Source organism: Pteronotus mesoamericanus, unplaced genomic scaffold (genome assembly GCF_021234165.1).
Source record: "Pteronotus mesoamericanus isolate MK-2021 breed Mesoamerican mustached bat unplaced genomic scaffold, CSHL_Meso_final contig_90, whole genome shotgun sequence".
In the NCBI taxonomy this organism is placed as follows: Eukaryota; Metazoa; Chordata; class Mammalia; order Chiroptera; family Mormoopidae; genus Pteronotus; species Pteronotus mesoamericanus.
The window spans coordinates 15,738,691-15,759,097 of record NW_026555277.1 but is presented as its reverse complement, the minus strand read 5'-3'; the positions used below and the strand labels follow the sequence as shown (position 1 = coordinate 15,759,097).

Genomic DNA, 20,407 nt, shown 5'->3' with positions numbered 1-20,407 from the left:
TAGAGTCTGCGTGCACGCTTTTACCGACCTCTCGCTCGCGCGCGCGCGCACGCACACGCACAGACGCACGCACGCACGCACGCACACGAGCACGCATGCGCAGTCTCTTGGGCTGATGAACCCCCGCCCCCGTCCTTCCCCCTTTCCTAATATTTTTTCTCTTTTTTAGGAAAATATTTTTCTCACTCCTTTACCTTCCCTTTTACTAGTTCTTAAAAATATAATCTTTCCTGCTTTTTCTTTAAATTTGTGGAGTAAAAATGAAATAAAATAACACAAAACAAAACTGTGCTTAACAGAGAGTGTCCTAAAATTTTTCAGTGCATGGCCTCCTCAGTAACTTGGTAATTTTTTTCATGGCACCTCTCTGCCACAAGGACTTCCCAGTTTCATCTAGTTAGCATGATAAATATTTACGTCTTAACTACAAGTAACCTTCTGAAAAAATAATACATGCAAATCCAAAGAAAAATCCTTTCATTTTATACTGAGAATCCCATAAATCCCATAGTAATGGGATATGTGGCCTGTTGGGTACAACCTGGCCCATAAACCTGAGTCAGATTGGATATTGTCATCCTCATTTCTTATTTCATATTGGTTTTCATGCACAGTTTGCTTTCACATCATAAATGCCACTAAAAAAACACTTTTGCAAATTATGGCATCATTGAAAGGTATGTGTCATAGTCTAATATTAAAACTGTGAAGTGCTTCAAGCTGGTAATTTGTGTGGTGCCTGCTGAGTTGTTTTTTCATATATTGGAAGTATTTCACTATTCTGTGAGTTACTGTGGCATCCTGGGGTCCTGTGGTACACAGTTTGGGAAGTGTTGGTTTTATCGCAAAAAAAAAAAAAATTGTATCAAAGTAAAATAAAGTCAGATGCTTGAAGCAGAAGTAGGCATATTAACACCATTAATCTCAAAAATCACACAAAATATCCCCAAATACATTTTTTAATCTCCACAATTTTATCGACCTATCATTTCATTCTTTTATGAGTAAATTCACTTTTCTTACGCCCCTGTCTTGAGATTAAAAATCAAGAATTTCATTTCTAATCACTTTTTGTTTACCAGTACTCCATTTATATTTTAATGAAAACTATATATACTGAAGATGTACAACATGATTTGATATACATATACATAGTAAAATGATTAGTTCAGTCATGCTAACCTATCATCCAATGGAATATATGAATATTATTTTAAACTATTCATTAAATGATTACCTTTGTAGGTTAATTTAGCTTTTGGACTTAAACTAATAGTCTAATAATTAACCATTTCTAACAATGTCAAATGGAACATCCTCTAACTTCCAACTAGTTAATTCATAAACACACTTCTGGAAGCTAACTTAAGTTTTTTAAACTGAAGATTTACCCAGAGATGCGCCCTGCAACAAGTCAAGAATCTCACCCCATGTCACATTAAAGTTATTTTCTTTACTAACTGCCCAAAAGACAGGCTGACTTTTGGCCCAGCAGTTTTGGGTTTGCTTTTGTCCTCGGTTCACCACCTTTATTATTTTCATTTGACAACGTGCTTCTCAGCATAATTTAGTGATAAAGCTTAGGTATAAGGCAGCAATGGGACATTGGATAGGTTGCCATTGAAATTGTCTTTGGTGACTTTTTTTTTGCCTTTAAACAGATTTTGGACTAAAAATTTACAGACCGTCTGTGGATATTAACTCTGATTAAGGATCCCAATGCATCAGCTTTATTATTTTTAATTAAACATCTTTCAAGAGAAATGTTAGTACATTAAGTACAGAATTTATTTTAAAAAAAGTTTGGTTGACATTTTAGAGTATAAACGTGAGAATTGTTCTACTTTAAATAAATAAAAGCTGCCGAAAGGCAAAAATAGGGCCTAATTTGGTGATCTAGTATATGTTTTTAAGTGCAGTCTAGAAAATAATTTTAAGTTTAAAGCTTTATAACTACATAACACCCCCTTGTTGTAAATGAATGTTGTCATCCAGTAAATTTTATGGTACAGGGAACCAAGTAACTTTATCTTCCTCCTGAGTAAAATAAAAAACTAAATCATTCAATTGATTTATTTTATGAAACAGATGTTTTTCTGTTTATATTTCAGACTTTATTGATCTGACCCAAGGTATCCTGTGACTGCTGGCTGGAATTAAGGTTGGTGATGTGTTTATATTGATTATGAATAAACTATGAAATAAAATAGAAGCATGAAGGGCCTTTGGGTAGCTGGATCAGAGTAGTTTTGCAGAGTGTGGTTGAAAGCTGAACTTGGTGAGAACTAGATACATTTCAGGCTCAGGTTACTTACTAAGATGTTTTCCAGAGCTGGCTTTTTTTTTTTGGTTAGTAGTGCAATCTTGTTGCTTATTGATTGTTTCCTTTATTTTACCTGTCTTGCTAGCTGAATTTTGATTAAATAAAAAGATCCAACTCCAATTCACTCATTTAATACACACACATATTAAAAGAATGACTTCTTATTAAGGCCAGCTCACATGGTCAGCTTAAACAATGGTCAGCTTTTTGAATTGGCAGGCAGACTCTTTTGAAGCCCACGATTCGGAAGTCACATTTCCTAAGGACGGTAGAGTGGAAAAATTGCTTATGAATTGCAAATATCAATTCATAAGCAGAGTTTTAAGATGTCATTCCTTCTGTTCTATTTTCTTGTTAATTGGGTTTATGGGAGACCCCAAACCACCTTAACTGAGTTCACTGTAATAACAGAGTCTGAGAGGGCACTCACACCGGTGGGCGTGGGGTTCCACTGATCCTTTCCATTCTCTCCTCTGGAACATGTATTCTGATTTTAAAACAAAAGAAACCCTGATTGAACTGAGGACTTTTGTTGCTTCTTAAAGAGCAAAATGCCAGGTGTTGCTAATCATTTTGTGTAGGCTTTTGATGATTAATTTCCCATAAAAGCAAGCATTGGCTCTTCCTGTATGCTTACCTTAATCAGCGCCTAGCACATACCAGTCCCATGGCACATATGCCCCTTATGTGGCCCCGATAGTGCCCTTGCTCTTCTACTCAAATACAAAACACACATGCACACCCCTCCTCCCCCGCTATTTCTCTTTTTCATGCACAAACTGTGTTTTGCTCTCCTTGGAATCTGTGTAGACTGTAGCACATATAACATGTTGGAATCATGCCTAGTTGATTAAGTTGATAATTAGCAACTTAAGGAAAAAAGTAGAATGTTTACACAAGTGATAGTTAAATGTCTCCATTTGTAACCAGTTCTATTTTGTGTTCATAGTTTGGTGTTGAATTTATTGAAGACACTTAGCCTGGTTTCCTTTTATAGTCATTCCTCAATGTATTATGTGTAAACATGTACACATTTACACATGGAATTTATTTTAAGAGTTTTTGAACTTTTGCTACTCTTTTTCCCAACCAGCCCCTACCCATCTGTTAAGCAGAAGTTACAAGTAGAATGAAATCTTTGGCAGAGTATAAGTTTTTGAATCAGAAACATTTTCAATGCACAGTGTTAAGTTAAAAGTAAATAGTATTTTGTTTTCTTTTTTGGATTTTTGTTCTTTATTGTTGGTATGGTCAACATGGCAACTTGAAATCTCTCATTTTGTCTACTTTTAAGAAAGAAAAGAACTAAGAAGAAACATAAAAAGAAAAAAAATTGTTAAATAAAAATAGCTGTAAAAGTAACATGAAAAACTTTCTGTGTTTGATTCTCTATCCATAGGAGAGTTTCTTTTGTGGAAATTATATGACCATAATTTAAGTAATGTCTCCTTGCTCTGCTGAGTGATATTATACCTTTATTAAAGAAAGATACTATTAACAAAATAAGCAGCACATTGAGCAATTAAGCAGACTTTCATTAAAAAAAAGTAGAAAGTGCTAATACTATTATATAATCAGAAATGGGGAGAGAAGATACTCTTATGTCTTACTAGTAAGCTTCAGTGTTTTAAGCTTTCCAAGAATCAAAACAAACAAGTCTTTGACCAACTATGTAGTTGACCTTCAGTACCACCTCAGGGAGAAGCTCCATTCTCTTTCTAACTTGCTTCATGTTGCTTCACACACCTCTCAAAGCATTTGTTCATACTTTTTTTTAATGTTGTAATTATTACTGGATATGTCTTATCTCCTCTAGCAGCTCATAGCAACTGGGGTCTTCACTCTTGTTCCTCTTGGTAGGGCCTTGAAGTGGACACCCAGGAAGTGCTTATTGTGTGGATTATAAAGATTAGAAACAACAAAGTGAAAAATTTTATTACATATCTGTAAACTAAATATATATGTGTGTGTGTGTGTATACATATATATATATATATAGTCTGTCCTGAAGGTATCCAGCCATGTACTATGAAAAATAGAGACATTTATTGAAGAAGATGCAAGATACGGGAAACATTGTACATAGAACAATGACGCCTCAGTCTCCTTCAAAATAGGCACCTTGGGACCTCACACAGTTCTCCCAGTCGCTATCAGCTGCCCCATTATATTTTCCTGAATTTCACCAACGGTCTCAAATCTCTTCCCTTTCAAAGGTGATTTTACTTTTGGGAAAAGCCAGAAGTTTCAGGGCACCAAATCTGGGCTGTAGGGAGGCTGACTCACCTGGGGGATTTGATGTTTCACCAAAAAACTTTGCAGGAGACATGGTGCATGAGCAGGCGCATTGTCATGATGAAGCTGCCAATCACCAGCTGCCCAGAGCTGCCCCTTCTAAATCATTGAAATATTTTCCACGGAGGAATGTTCAAGCTTAACGCAAAATTTGATGCAGATTCATTGTTATACTTACTCAGTCATTTTGAATGTGATGGCCACACGGTACACATGCTCACTCAACAGCATCTACTGCCCCCACTGACTACTACAGCAAAGTTGTCATTGTTCACATAGACGCATTCCAATCCACTCTCCTTGGCTGCCAGGTCACATAGATGCCACGCAGACTGTTCCCATTATATTAACCATGGTTGGGCCTTTTTCCAGACAGACCTCATATATGTAAGTGTATGTATGTTATAGTAATTATTAACCACTATATTCTCTTCCCTGGTAATGGGCAAGGTTCAGCAAAAAAGCATAATCAAATCACCCAAAAGACATTTGAAGGAGTACTAAAAATCATTAGGTTTAATTGGAGGATTTAAACTATGAAAGTATAAGAAAAGTGATTGGTTTTTAAATCTACTTTATTTCTACATTTAGCATAATATGATAGTCACATACTTATGGATGAAAACATATCCAGAACTGTAATTACTGGATTGGTGTGTGACGAAGTGACTTCAATGTTCGGGAAAGATTTGTAGAATGCCCCATTATTTGTTTACCACTTTAAGGAGACACACAAAGCTGCTGGGATCACATTTCAAACTGGAAAGACCAGTTAGTCCCAGGAAAATTAGCTTCCTCTTGTGCACCTTTCTGAAATCTGAATCACCATAAATACTTATGTTCTCCTTTTTATAAAAATCTTTTCCCATTACAGACATTACAATAGCAGAACATGATCAGCCCATAATTTGGAATGGGAGATGTGGGGAGGAGGAAGTGGAGCGTGAGAGGCAGATGGCAAACTCACTATCACTTCTCAGCGTGCTCATGTGACCTAGAGGAATACCTCAGGAATACATGTTTTCAGAAGTGCTCTTTATTCTGACAGAATCTTGACATATTGAGGAAATTGGCTCGCTGATGCCATGCCACAGAGGACAAATAGTAAAACCCAGCCCAGCATAAATATCTTAAATAACAAATAATTGATCTGTTGTTTTTCCATGTGAGAAAAAAATATCACAGCTCATTCTTTTTTTTCTTAGCTAAATGTTTGTAGTATCAAATGGTTACAAAGACAACTGCTTGTATATGTTTTCCATACAAACCCCATGCTTAAGAAATTAATCGTGTGGACTTAATTCACTGACCAGCTAATTTTATTCTTTTCCTGAAGTCATTGGAAAGATCGCCATTCCAAAGAGTGCACAGGGGATCTTTTTGTAGACAATTTACATCGTTAAGGAACTCCATGGCTTTCTTCGGGGCCCATCTCATTAGGGCAGTTTAGAGGATATAAAAACTTAAGTGCATTTTATTCTATGTAAGAAGCCCATTCATTTAGGAATTCTTTGTTTCTTTTATAGTCTACTTATTGCAAAGTAAGAACTTTGTATTATTAAAAGGGGACATGCTTTCTTGTTTCTCAGCTTCTCTATATGAGACTCGTTAAGTTTCATCAGTTATTCATCTACAAATAGGAAATCACCAATTGCTTAGCGGAGAAGGAATGTACCATATAGTTACATGTATGTTAGATACATAGATGTACATGCTGGTGTTGGGTAGTCTTGCCAATGAACCATACAAAGTCTTTTCTTTGAGGCATACTTAATAGGCTATTCCTGTTAAAGAAGGTAAAATAATTTCCTTTTTTGAACTAATTCCTTTCAGTTATTTAGCAGTATTAAAAATGTTAGTTGAAAAACCACTTGTCATAACAAACCAAAGTGAATTTGGCTTCATTCCATATTATTCAATGTCTGAAGACCATCAGCTTATGTTACTTTAGAATCTTTGCTGTGTTTACTTTTCCTCTTACTATTTTAAATCTAATTAGTGAAAGGCTGAATAAAAAACACTTAATCCATTATGTACATGCATCTACATCTGTACTTATATATCTACCCACTTTTCTCTCTCTAATAAAGTTTATAGTTCAAAAATAGAGCAAGTATGTTGACTAATTTTTAGAACATAAATAAGATATTTGGAACTTAAAAACTATCATTCTCATTTTATGACTAGAGAAACTTAGTTACTGAACCAGACACAAGCTTTACAACAGACTATTCTTTTTTGAAATGTAGTAGTTCTTAAAAGTATAGAAAAGTCTTTTTTGGGATATAAATAAGTAGAAAAACACACATTTACCCAAGTGTAATTGCTTGCTTATATATGCAAGTATACACCATTCAATGACAGCTTCACCTGTGACTGTTAATCTGTAGAGTGATAAATAAGAATGCACTTGATATCTTTTGCCTAAAGATGTTTGACCTATAGAGCGGAAATTACTTTTTCAGTCTTGTCCTTAAAGCTATCGCCATGTGTCAGTGTCTTGCCAGAAGTAGCCAGCTCTCTAGGTTCAAGACTGCAGCACACAAATAAACTAGCCCACTTTTTTTTAAAAAAGGCTACATTGCCGTTTAAGGGGTCTTAAGCGAGCTATGAGAAATGTCAGCTCTAGAAAGGAGAATAAATAGAACAATAGGGATAGAAAACTTGGATGTCTCCATGCGGGAACTGAGGACTTCACTTTTGAAACCATTAGGGAAAGTAAAATTACAAGGATTTCCTCCTCTCATTGTGATTTTTTCCCCCAAGGTCTTTTTTTCTTATTTTTTAAAAAAATTTAAAGAAGTCTGGATATATGGAAAAACGGGTCAGTGACCAGGATGCTTAACCTGATCAGCAACTTTATAGATGCAAACACTTTTGAATTTCCCTTGGACTCTCCGTTATCTCTTCGGGACTCAGAGACCTAATGCGGAGCCCCCGGCAATCATGTCACAGGGATGGGACCTGTGCACTTAGTTTAACTCTTGGGGTTTTCTACCTGTTTGCTACTTGGAAAAAAGATGTAAATATTTTACTACTTGTAGAAAGTGTGAAGCATAAACAAACTGCCATGTAAGGTTGGCTGGAAGTAATGACCAAAGAGACATTATGTATTCGGGCTAGGCTAGTATAGAGGTGGCATGCAATCAATCAATCTCCGTTTCTTCTGTTTCATGCAAGTATGCACAACATAAAAACTACGTACTACATGTTAACAACTACTTACGCTACCTTAAAGTATCTTATGGTACTTCAGTAATTGTGCATAAACTGTAAATATAAATTTCCTAGAGAACTTACCTAGTTTGTATTTTCCTTTATCAAACGTCATTCCACCTCCCCCATTATACCTGGAATTGCCGTGTTCCTTTTACACGGTAGAGCCTGAATAAGAATTTGTTAATTTTCTAATTATCCTACATCTGGGCAGTTTTGGTAAATATTCTTGTTGGTTATTACTGAGGTGCTCAGTTGCAGAAGGAGGATGAGACCTAGTGGCAAAAGTTGTTTTAACTTTGTGTTTAGGAAATACAGAAGCTCTTATTCATTACATTATGTATAAAGAAGATGCCAAAGTCAATTACTCATTGTTCAACAAGATGCAGAAAACTTTTAGAAATATAATGTGTTTTGTCACCATAATGTATGATAAAATGCCAATGCGAGACATAAAAATTGTTTGAAATGTGACTTGATTTGGTTTTGCTTTCGGAAAGTTTTCTCAGGTAAATTGTTTGTCTTTGGACTGAGTCTAGTCTCTTCATCACTTCTACTTCATGGTTTGCTCCGAGATATTTTTACCAGTTCATTATTTGTCTCAGAAAAGACCACTTATACTTAGTATCATCTTGATACTTCATTATTTCATCATCTGACAGAGCCATACGTGGTGTCCCACTCACCTGGTCAACAATGTATCATTTTGTTGGATTCAGGAGTCGTGAGGTAAGGTGGCCGCACAGGGAAGTGTGGCCCTTCACCGGGCGGGAGTGCGGAGAGAGGTGAGGGGTAAGGAAGCAGTATGCCGAGGAAGAGGACAATTTGTGTAAAAAAATCTAGTCCCAGATAAATGCCTGATAACCGAAGAAAAATTTTTGGAAAATTTTTCTAAAGGAAAGGAAAAATAAAAAGTAAAACAGCTCAGGTGATAACCACCCCCCCCCCCACACTTTTTTTTTTGGCCTTGTGTAGACGTTTGGGAGCCGGGTTGTTTTCTTCAGTATCATAGTTTAATAGGAATTTATAAATGCTAGTATTTGCCAATCATGGGTACTAAATCTGTACTCTCATATTGAAATCTTTGTATGTAGAAAGAAAGTCTACTCGAGAAGCTGCAGATTTATTAGTAACAAAGCAGTTACTAATAAATCAGGTACTGAGCATGTACTTACAGCTCATTTGAGCACTAGTTTCTGTGGGTTCTTCAGAAGTATTAAGAATGGTTTCTTTGTTCTCCAAGTTTGAAGTCAAGTTGAGGAAAGGGAAAACTAATGCATATAAATAGTAACTCATACATGGTGATGTAATCAAATACGAAATATATACATACTTTCTAGAGAGATCCAGAGAAGTTATAATTCACTGTTATTTACAAGGACCTCATATAAAAAAGGGAATTTCAGCTGGGTTTAAAGGTGAATCAAACTTAACTAGCGTAATAGAAAGTGGGAGAGAAAGAAGTGGGTTTCCAGAAAGGAGTCTATGGAAGCCAAGGCACAGAGAAGGGATTAAGAACTGGGAAGTTAGGAAAGCTGAAACAAGCCGCACTGAAGGTTTTAACCTGGATCCTGACCCTTCCTTCTCTTCTGTCTCAGCCTTCTGTATTTCTTTTTCCACAAATATTCGTTGAACTACTTTTATGTGTATCTATTTTTTTAAACGAGGAGCAAAAATCCAATCTATCATGAGATTTTTTTTTCACGCTCTTCCTGCGCACAAAGAATAGCTGTGTAGGGAGATATTCATGTGGGTGTCTGTTCCGAGAGCTTCTATTAAATTATGTTTTTATGTTAGGTTTTGTGAAAAGAAAAAAACATCAATAACTTGACATGTGGAACTAAATGTTCCAACTGACATTCATGCTATCTTAATTTATCTTGGTATTAATAAATACCAAAATACCAAAAATTAAGTGCCATATCTCTTTGTTAAACTTCACATGGGGAGTTTGGAATTTTCACCATTTAAATTATTTGTTATATTATCGTGAAGGGATCCGCTATGAGGAAAAGTGTTAATTGGAATTGAAACTGAGGAAATCTTTTCAAAAACAAAAACTCCAAACCCAGAAATACTCTTCACCAAAGGTATTAGAGAAAGAAAACACTTATGTTATTGAATAAGCATTAACTAGAATGTGATGCTTATGGCAGGCCATCCACTAAGAGATTGCAAAGACCAAAAGCAATTTACCCTTTTACATAGCCAAGCATATAGAACCCGTTACATGCATGCTGTCAAGATAAACAACTTGTCCTCAAGTAAGAGGACTAAATTTACTTGGCAATTGGAGTGACCTAAACTAATTGCCTTTCTCCAGAGAGACAAACCTCTCTTTTATCTTATGACAGGAAGTTGTTTTACAGCTTGTAATAAGGAACCCAGGAAGTTTGACTCTTACTTCTCCCACAGGAACGGGGAAATAGAGAGCTATCTCCCTCTATGTTTGCATTTTACAAAGAAAGCTCTAGGCCCTTGAGGGAACATTCTGGAAAGTGAGAATGGCCCTGGGCTTAAATTAACCATTATAAAGATTTACATACATCCAAAAAGTGCGGTGAAAGAAATACTAAAAGAAAAAGGAGAGGGGCAAAGTTTCTAACCTTATTTTCAACAGGGAAAAAATTAAGCGTCTTAGTTTCAATTTGTATTTCTTTGCCTTTACAATGAATAATATCATTGTTTTGTAAGAAAAGTAGTCAATATATCGTTATAGGTCTCTGAATATACTGCTGTATATTCTAAAAGAAACCAAAACAAATGTTTCTAAAATGAAAAGATTTTGTAAAATTATCACTCTTCCCACAAATTCATAGCCCCAGATTGCTGGGTGAATTAGCAGGGTAGTAGTGCTCAGATCTGGCTTTTGTAACAGAAGGTGAGCTTTTGCAGAGAGCAGAATGAACTATATAAACACAACACAAACTACTTTTTTCAGTGGTGTCAGATTGGACATTCATAGCTTTCCCTTGCATTTAAGTAAACTCCTCAACTAAAGGACCTAGGTGCTCATTCAAATGCTAATGTTTGACCATCTGCTTCTCTTTTCAAAGCAAGACAAGCTGGAGGTCATGTGACCCTAATTACTGCAATTATGAGTTTTCTGGGAGTCATCACTTAGGTTGCACCCAGAGTGAGCATCTGCTGATAAGCAGGAGATTACTAAAGCCAAGCTTCCCCGTAAGACGGCCAATGATTCATTTCTTAATATGTGCATAGAGGGGTTGAACACAGTCTGCTCCAAGATGGCGATGAGGGCTCATGAGAAACTTTTACCTTTGCCTTAAAGAATTTAAATTAGAGGCTTTGCTTGTAATAAAAGTTATCACCAGAAATAACTTTTAATGACCTATCAATATGATAGGTCAAGCTTCTAATTACTGAACATCTGCTTTCCTTATCCTGCAAATGACCTTCCTTCCTATTCTTTGAAGCCCCACTGGGCATCCTTCTCTTCCTTTTCCTCCTTCTCCTCCTTCTCTTCCTTTCCTCATCCTTAGCACAGAATGTCATATATACCTCATCTTCCTTTCGGCCTCTGAACCTCTCCTGTATGTGGGATCTCTCTCCCCCTGCATGGGTTCCTTGTACACATTTGTAATTAAATTTGGTTGTTTTCACTTGTTAACTCTGTCTCATGGTGATTTGGTTATTAGACCAGCCAGCAAAACCTGTAAGGGTAGAGGAAAGTTTCTGCTCCCCCACAGATACATATAGACAGCTAAAACCCATATGCTCTAATAAAAGTATTCTTTTTCCCACGCAGGTTTTCTTTTCTTAAAATTTCTCTGTAGAATTTAGTAGGAACAGTTTAAAATTCATATTTTTGTGTATGTGAATAAAATTAGCATTCTAAAGAAGGATATGAAGAAAAATCTAATAATGACTAATAATGAAGCAGCAGCCTTCACCTACACAAATTTTAGCTCTCTCTGCAAAGAGAGAAGAATGTCACAAGGATTCAATCTTTCCAGCACAAGTATTACTTCATATTGTTTTGTTTCATTTTGTTGTATTAATTTGGAGGTGAAGGCCTAACTTCTAATTATAAGGGTGGGTACTTAAGGGAAAATTCTTCAGACAACCTAAGGCCTTCAGCATCATCCTATAACAAGGCAAATTATTTTCCCTTTCATAAGGCCATTTATTTCTCAAAAGCTTATAGTTTCATAGGATAGATTTTAGTAGTATTATTTACCTTGCTCCCTATTGCTTACACTTTTCAGACTATATAGCACTCATAGTTCCAAATTTCATGTGTATTATTGGATTTATTTTTAACCGGGCCCATATCATGCATTAAACCCTAACCAAAACTCTATTCATACTAAAATGCATGTTGGGCTATGTGAAAGTATCTTCTCAATACTGTCTGATTGAATTAATATTGGTTAATGACAGTAAGATTAAAGATAATAGCATTGTACCTTTTTTTGAAAATCCCTCATTATGTCAACCTGCTGCCAAAGTCAGGTTTAGAGCTTCTTATATTTCCCCATTTCAGTACTGAAGGAGGCTAAGCTTATTTCCATTTTGTGTAAAATGATACCTCGTAAATTATTTATTAGTTAAACAAATGCTTTTGTGAGCACTGCAGTGTGCCAACAAGTGTGTTAGAAGGGAACATGACAAGCATGGTCTAGCTTTCTCTTATTTAGGTGGTAACTCAAATAACCCTTGAAGTACATAGGTGAACTTCACAGCACATTTGACACACCTAAATATAATGGGGAGTTTGCCAAATGATTTGTCCTCATCTATTAACAATTAAAAAATGCATCAGTTGACAGCTTTTAAAAGCCATTTTGTGGCAGCACCTGTCAAATCCTTCCACTTCCCTCCTCCCCGCTTCCCTACCTCTTACTTTGCTAGGAAAGGACACAACTTATTCTTCAGGAATAAGGGATGTCTGACTGGATCACATCTTTTTCCTCCCACTTCACCTGTGTGTCTTAATGCTTTGCCTTGTTTTTTATAAACATTTTAATCTTCTTTAAAGAAACCCTGCTTTTGCTATAATGATTGATTCTGTCTGTCCCTCTACCTTTTCAGAGAAAGAACAGTAAAGAGGCTTTGACATATTACAACTTGGTCAGCTGGCACTCTGCCTTGCAAAGATAACATTAGAAACACACTCATGACCTACGTGACCTCATCATTTAGGAAATTGGAATTTTGAGATCAAGAATTTAAGCTTCACTTATTTCAACTCTATAACATTTTAAAGAAGATTCACTTGCTAAATTTAATAGTTATTGTTTCTTCTTTATTATTCAATAGTTATTGTTTTCATGAGTACCAGAACCCCATGATATTATTTTTTCAATAAATGATAAATTAAATATTTGATGTTGTAGTTCAGTTCAGCCCTATAAGACTTCACCAGTAAAATGGTAGATCAAACACAAAAATATTTTGATAGATCGTACGTTTAGAATTTTTGTTCAGAAAACACTGTCTTTGTAAATATAATTCAAATAAAGATTTTTTTTGGCTCACTTTTAGAGAGGTAACAAAACCCTGTGTGAGCTACTCCTCACACCAGAGCAATCACGCAGCTCATTTCAGCGCCGTATCTACTAGTTTTGGTTGAAATGATTGGGCTCCATTTATTCACCAATTGGATCTCATCTGTGCGATGAAAGAAGATATCAAGAGAATAACATAGACTCTAAGAGCTAATCAGAGCAGAAAGTCTCTGCACTTCTGAATCAAAGCAGAAGTGAGGAGCACCAGAAACATGGCCAGAGCAAAAATGATGGCATTTGGGCAAGACAGCGTTTTGAACTGTAAAGGCAGAGGAAGGAAAGTGAGCTGGAAGAAGTGAGCAGGATGAACGATGCTAAATCATGTCATTGAAGTAGTTTGACGAATCTTCAATCTCAGATTGAGAAAAATATTGCCCTGTCTTATATGATGTTTCAAGAAATGTTTGTGACAGATAGTTTTTCAAAATAACTTGAAAGTACTATGAATACCATTAGTATTTTAACATTTGGAGTCCCTGATTAAGGGTTCAAATGAATATATAAGTTTCAAAATTATTCCTATATGAAGAGGCTTGCTGCTATAGGCTTCTTCCCATGAGAGGGGCATGGTCTAAGACTTCAATCCAGGAAATTGTTATTAGAATTATTAATTATGGTTTTTTTAAAAGGGTGTTTTTATTTTTTTTAAATCTATTTACCTTTGATCAAATTTAAATATTCCTCATTCAGGGAAAGTTTTAGTTGATGCTACCCCTTCAGCAATAAGTGATTCATTCTAACTGATTACAACTTATGGACAGGAAACAAAACAATAAACTAAAGAGACATCAACTCAATGCAGCTAGCAGTTATGGGTGATGAAGTAAGAGTACTCATGCCTCTAATGAATTTACAGCTGTCTTTTCCTGTTTGTGGTTGCCTGAATCTGTCTTTAGGTATGACATAGTGTATGCTTATGTAAAGCCTGGTAAGGCACAAATTAAATATTGCTATTTGTATTCACCCTAAATTAGTTATTATCAGCAAATAGTTCTTCAGCCTCATATCTTGCCACCTTCTCTCTCCCTCTCTGTTTTTCTTTTTCTTTCTTTCTTTCTTTTCTTTTTTTTCCCCCTGTTGGGTGCTGTGCAGACAGCAGTTTCCCAGGGAAACCTTCCCTACATCAGGCCATGGGTCTCAGCTATGCACTGCCAAAACTATCTAACTCTGGTCTACCATGGCATTTCACTTAATGTGCACTCCTAAATCACCATTCCTTTTTTTCTTATTAATTAGGTGCGAAGCTCCTTGAAGGCAGAGACCATATATGCCTTCTCATTACTCTCTTTTCTGGAACCTTGCATCCTTCCTGATACAACTTTTGTGCTCATTAAGAGTCGATTAGTCCCACTGCAACTCCCGTTGCTATTGTCGGGTTGCTGTTCTGATTATTCCCAGTGCCCAGTGTGGCCTCGTTATTACTGTCCTGAGCCTCCCTTTAGAACCGCTCTGCCTGGGTTGCCATCTGCCTGGGCCCTCAGTCTGTTGGGGGCCCAGCCTACGCGCTGGGTCTCCCTTCCCACCTCTCCTGACCTGCAGCCGTCTCTTGTTCTTCCCCACCCGAGGTGCCTATTATACGCAGCAGTCTGTCATGCTGCAATGTATGTGCCCTTAAGGAGCTTGGTAAATAAAAGGAAACCTCTTCAGACTGCATGAGAAGAAGCAGCAGACCTGTTCAGCTCTATTTGGCTTTTTATTATTCAGTTTCCTTTTGCCAGATGGTCTGTATCAAGGATGGAAGTGCCCTAGATTTCCAGATTCATCTTCTACAGATTCAGTGTTAAGCACTTAGTGCTGTTTATATTTTAAGCATAACTTTTATAAACCTCTGTTTTGAAGAGCTATGACTAACTATGGATACACATAAAAGGAAAGTTAACGGAAATGAAAAGTCCCCTTCAAGTCTGTTTTTGAAGGCGTCTCTTAATTAGGAAAACAGACGCTACATTGCTGACTTCCCCGATGACTTGTGTCAGTGGCCTTCTCCCATTCGCTGAACATTCAAAACCTAGTTGCTCTTGTTAAAAAAAAATACAGTGGAACAGCTTAATGTCTCAAAAGCCTCCATAATGCGGTGTGAGTAAATGTTGTTTTACAGCTTATTTTAGTATTCTGGAAAGGTTGGCATGGAAACCTCGAGGGCATTTTAGATGCTTGAGACAGAAAAGGTTTTCATTTTGAAAGTCTTGTTCCTTATTTATTTCTTAGAATCAATTTAAGACTTATTTCTACTTGATTTTAGGACTATGACCTTTTTCATATGCACAAGCAGCTCTTTAGTCTAATTTTTTAAAAGAAATAAATATTTTACTAGAAAATGATAAGGAGGTAGGCAGGGTCGGGGGATGACTATCAAGAGTTAAGCAATTCAGTTTGTTGGGTAAAAATATAGACTGTGGAATCTTGTAGAAATGAGTCCAAATGCTGGTTCCAGCACTTCCAAGCTATGACAATCACTTATGTTGTTAGCGTCAAAATGTGAGATAAAAACTGATATAATAGTAATCAAAGGAAGTACACGAGGTAACATATGTAATGTACTTAGCAGTGTCTTGTATGAAGTACACATTCACCACCATTCATTCTTACATTTGTGAAACACAAGGACACTGGGTAAAAGAAACTTTTCACAAAATACTTGGATGCAGAAACCTTTTATCAGCTTTCTTCATCTGAATCTTTATGTCTCATGCCTGAATATTGTTTAATGGTGGTTATAAAATGTCTAAGATCTTCACTAATTTCTATATGGATAAGCTTTTTGGGGTTAGAACAAGGGTGTGAAAAAGTTCCATATAATTTTTTCCCCAATTCATTACCCGTTGTGTTGTTCCATTACTGACTGGTCTCTTCTTACCCTGTGATAATTAGTGACCATCAATGTCCCTTGGGGTTCAGAGACCCGGGTTCAATTCTTGCTTCTTCTACTAAGCAGCTGTGTGACCTTGAATAAGGATTTTCAACTCTGGAGACAAGGGTTTTCTTATACATAAATTAAGTAGTGATCAGTGATATGGTTTCTAATAAATATATATTTTAGATTTTTAAATGCTATGATTGTCATCAGCACTGGGTGTCAGGATGGGGTCTGAGCTTCTGGGTGCCATTTTTTCTTGCCACCACACACTAAATTAAAATATGATATTGGAAATTATATAAAGATAATTGTCCATTCTTTACAGTCTGAATCTCCTCAGAGGCTGTCAAGCTTTTAATGACTTTGTTAGGTAAATTAGCTACTAATTTTTTAAAAACTAAGAATCTCAGAATATATGGAAAGTTTGATGATACTAGTTTTCCAAAAACCACTAGCAAATAAAAGATGATTATTTCTAAATCTATTTTTAGAAATACAGGGATCAGTGTTGCATATTCTTACTTAAAATGGCATTTCTTAGGCACAAGACAGCTGAAGAACAATTGGTATATTTGATACTAAAATAACCAAATGACATGAGTAAGTTATGATGAGAGAGCAACACAAAGGAGCAACTTTAATATTATAAAATATGCCAGTGTATGGAAGACTGTTAAGTCATGGAAAGCTAATGTGTGGGCAATGGCTTGCTGAGCTGAGGGGTGTTCTGTCAAAGCAAGTTCTGTCCTGAACGGACTGACCCTTAGAGTGGCTTGGGCTAGGGACAAAGATTCGGGTGCCTCTTGTAAGGGTATCATGACGTAATTTTATGGATCTTACACCTCAGAACAAAGCTTCAACCCTCATAACTAAAGTTTCACCAGGCTACCAGAAGAATCTCGAGATTAATTTTGGAAGTTCCACTAACTATTATATTTTCAAAAAACAAATAGTCACATGAAATTCTATATAATTCAAGGCTACATATGTCACTTTGTTTAAACTCTTGGTTTCTAGATTAATTTCAATTTCTTTTTCCTCCTGAAGAAAGTCTGGGAAAAAAATCTTCACTGTAGTAACTGATTAGTTCCATTTCCTGCAGTATTTCTTTTCTTGTGGTTGCTGGTTTCCAGCCAATTCTATTTTTGTATTTATTTTCTCCATTACATTCTTTTTTTCCTAAGTAGAAGAATTTTTGTGTTTTTCATTTTGTCAAAGTGGAACTTTTCTCATGTCATGTCATAATTTTGCTGTTTTCAAAGCTTAAAAAAAGCAGTGCAGAAAATATATGTCTATGTAATTAAACATATCATGAACTTTAAAAAAAGATCTGATACTCTAAAAAGTATTGTCAACCATCAGCGGATTGGGAATGCACAATCACTCTTTCTTAAGACCTATGGTTTTCAGTGTAGCAGTCAGCGTGATGCAGCTGTGATTTAAAAGGGAAAATTAGGAATCTAGGAAGTGACTTCATGAGAACACAGAAAACTAAGAGATTAAATAATAACATACAAAAACAAACGTGTATTTCACTGTCTGAGTGTTAGAAAATTCTGAAAGTGGAGGGAAATGCAATTCAAAAATATGCAAATGAATGTCCACATATGAATACATAAGAGAGGTACAAGAGTAAGTATTTCAGACATTTTTCAGTCTTCTGGTTTTTTCCCTGTTTTTTTTTTTTTGTTTGTTTGTTTTTAGAGTACTCTATAGTTATTTGGATAAGCATGCACGGACATTTGCAGTTCAGAATGTAAGCATTTATAACTTAAAAAAGACAAAGACTTTCCCTGGGAGAACAGTCTTCTGTTTTTCTGTCTTTGTACTGTATGTTGAAAGATAACCAAGAAGATACTAGGAATTTCTAGAATTTACCTTTTAATTGAACTCTCTGTGCTAGAACCTTTCAGAAATGGCTGACATGAGTCTCATTTTCTGCCATCCTGAAAGCAAAAGAAGGAAGTGTAGCTACAGTAAGAACTCTAACCAAATCAAACAGCATTCCTCTTTTATTTTCATGGTCATTGTATGTTGGAAAGACTTCATTTCAGACCTGAAATGTGGAATATGCAAAACTCTTTTCTAAGCCTAATCCTCCACAGCACATCTATGCGTGGGATGTACTTTGGAATCTGTAAAGCTGACCGACCACAAAACCAACAAATACTTCCCCTTCTCTCCCAGGCCTACTTAAACTAGATCTGTTAATATGTGAACGCAGGGGACCTCTTTGCAGGAGGGCTCTCACGAATTCTACACCCTTGCTATCTGGAGTTCTTTATACTAATCCTGGTATCTGGGGGATAAATAGTTACCAAGTTACAGGTTGGAATTATCTCAATTTCTTGCGGCAGCTCTTATGTCTGATATCTGGTAGGCATCCTTCCCACATTACCCTGTGTGAAAAATGAATGCCTATCTCCAGCCAACCCTGTCTGTTTTTTCTTCTTCCTAGCACTTATAGATATACTGATAAGCTTTATATTTATTTGTGTAATCCTTTCTTGTTTATTTCCCCTAACCAAAATGTTCATGAGAGCAGGAGCATTTTCTATTGGATCACTGTTGAGTCACTAACCTCCAGTCAGTTTTTGGCACATAGCACATGCTCAATAAATATTTGTTGAATGCATAAATCTAGCTGCTATCTTTATGCATCCACTGGTGTTTATTGGTCTTCGGTCATTCCCAAGCACACACAAACACTCTGCGCCCCCCTTTCCTTTCTCTCCACTTCGCACACATTCCCTTCCTTAACAGTTACTCTCTTTACTACAGTGAAGTTACCTACTTGAATAAGGAACCACCTCTTCTAGGTCTTTCTCAGGTGCTTAGTGTGACACCATATGTGGCCCTGCCCTCCTAGAGATGAAGGTTAAGCTCCCTTTTTGATTTCTGTATGATCTTCCGTGATGTGGCACAGTGGTTCTCAAAGTGTATTCCCAAAGCCAGCTGCATCAGCGTCACCCGGGAACTTGTTAGAATTGTAAATGTTGGGGCCTTGCCCCAGACCTACTGAGTCAGAAATGTGGATGCAGCCCAACAACCGTTTGTCAAACCCTGTAAATGATTTTGATGCTAACATCTCAGAGTCAGTGATAGGGCACAGATTTCATTCAGTCTTTGTTTTTAACTTTTCGTAAAACCTGTAATTTCTTTGGATTTATTTCTTCAGGTACTCATTATAGTAAATTTTCTATCAAGGTTACTACAGGGTCTTAAGATGTGTTTACTAAATTGTGCGATTATGGACAGACTCTGTTAAATCATGTGCCCTTGTAGAATTTTGCATAGGAGCCATCTTTTTCTTTATTTTTCCAAGAATATATTCAAAGTCAAGATTCTGAAAAACTTGATTATAATTACCACTGTCTTTTTAGATACCTACTTTCTCCATCCTCCAAGCCTTCTCCCCACTTCCATGGCATATATAAATTCAACCCTCTTCTGCTGGAGGTGAGCCATAGTTCTTCAGGGAAAATATTCAAAATAACTAATTGGGTCTAAGCATAAAAAATAAAATACTTTAGAACAAGAACTGTTACACATATATATATATATTTTATATACATAATTCTCCCCCTGGAAATTCTGTTTTAGAAAAAGGGAGAAATAATTGCCAATTTAAAATCTTTTACGTACTGAGTCTGTTTTAATTTATAAAATAGTAATACATTATTGCATTTTTTATTAAAACCAGTTCTATCCTTTATGGAAAGATATTTCTCACATGACATTTCACTCTTAATTTGATTATAATTTGGTTAACACACTGGCAGTCTCTTTCTTTGCACGCTTGGCTTCCAGCCCCCCGCCCTTCCACTACGGCTGAAAGAACACCAGGATTAGGCCTCTCCCTCCAAAAAAGAAGACTGAAAAGGTAGCTTAGAATCTTAGCTGCCTTTTATCTTAGAATCTACAGATATATGTGTGTAATTCTCCTCAGTCACTTAAAAAAATCACTTTTAAAAGCAGAATCACATGACTAACCTCTCTTTCTAGGGAAGACCAATTAATTATAGTTCCTTAAGAATCTTTGTCTCTGAACTCAGAATAAGGAGGTGCTATTTGTCCTTCAGAATGGAGAGTCACAGCTAGGAAAGCGGTGATGTGGATGAAGCAGCAGCAGGCATCCAGCGTGGCGAGAAGGCCACAGCTTCCTTGCCTGTAATGTTGGAGCAA

The 20,407-nt window shown here is 36.3% G+C and overlaps 1 protein-coding gene across 26 annotated transcripts in view; it reads left to right on the top strand.

Moving 5' to 3' along the window:
• The window catches only part of MAP2 (microtubule associated protein 2), a 261,553-nt gene that overhangs the window by 59,949 nt on the left and 181,197 nt on the right, over window positions 1–20,407 (top strand). For all 26 annotated transcript variants that reach the window (XM_054585712.1, XM_054585741.1, XM_054585735.1 and 23 more), the window contains exon 2: window positions 2,112–2,161. The gene's annotated coding sequence lies outside the window, so the exon portion shown is untranslated. The remainder of the gene's footprint in view (window positions 1–2,111; window positions 2,162–20,407) is intronic.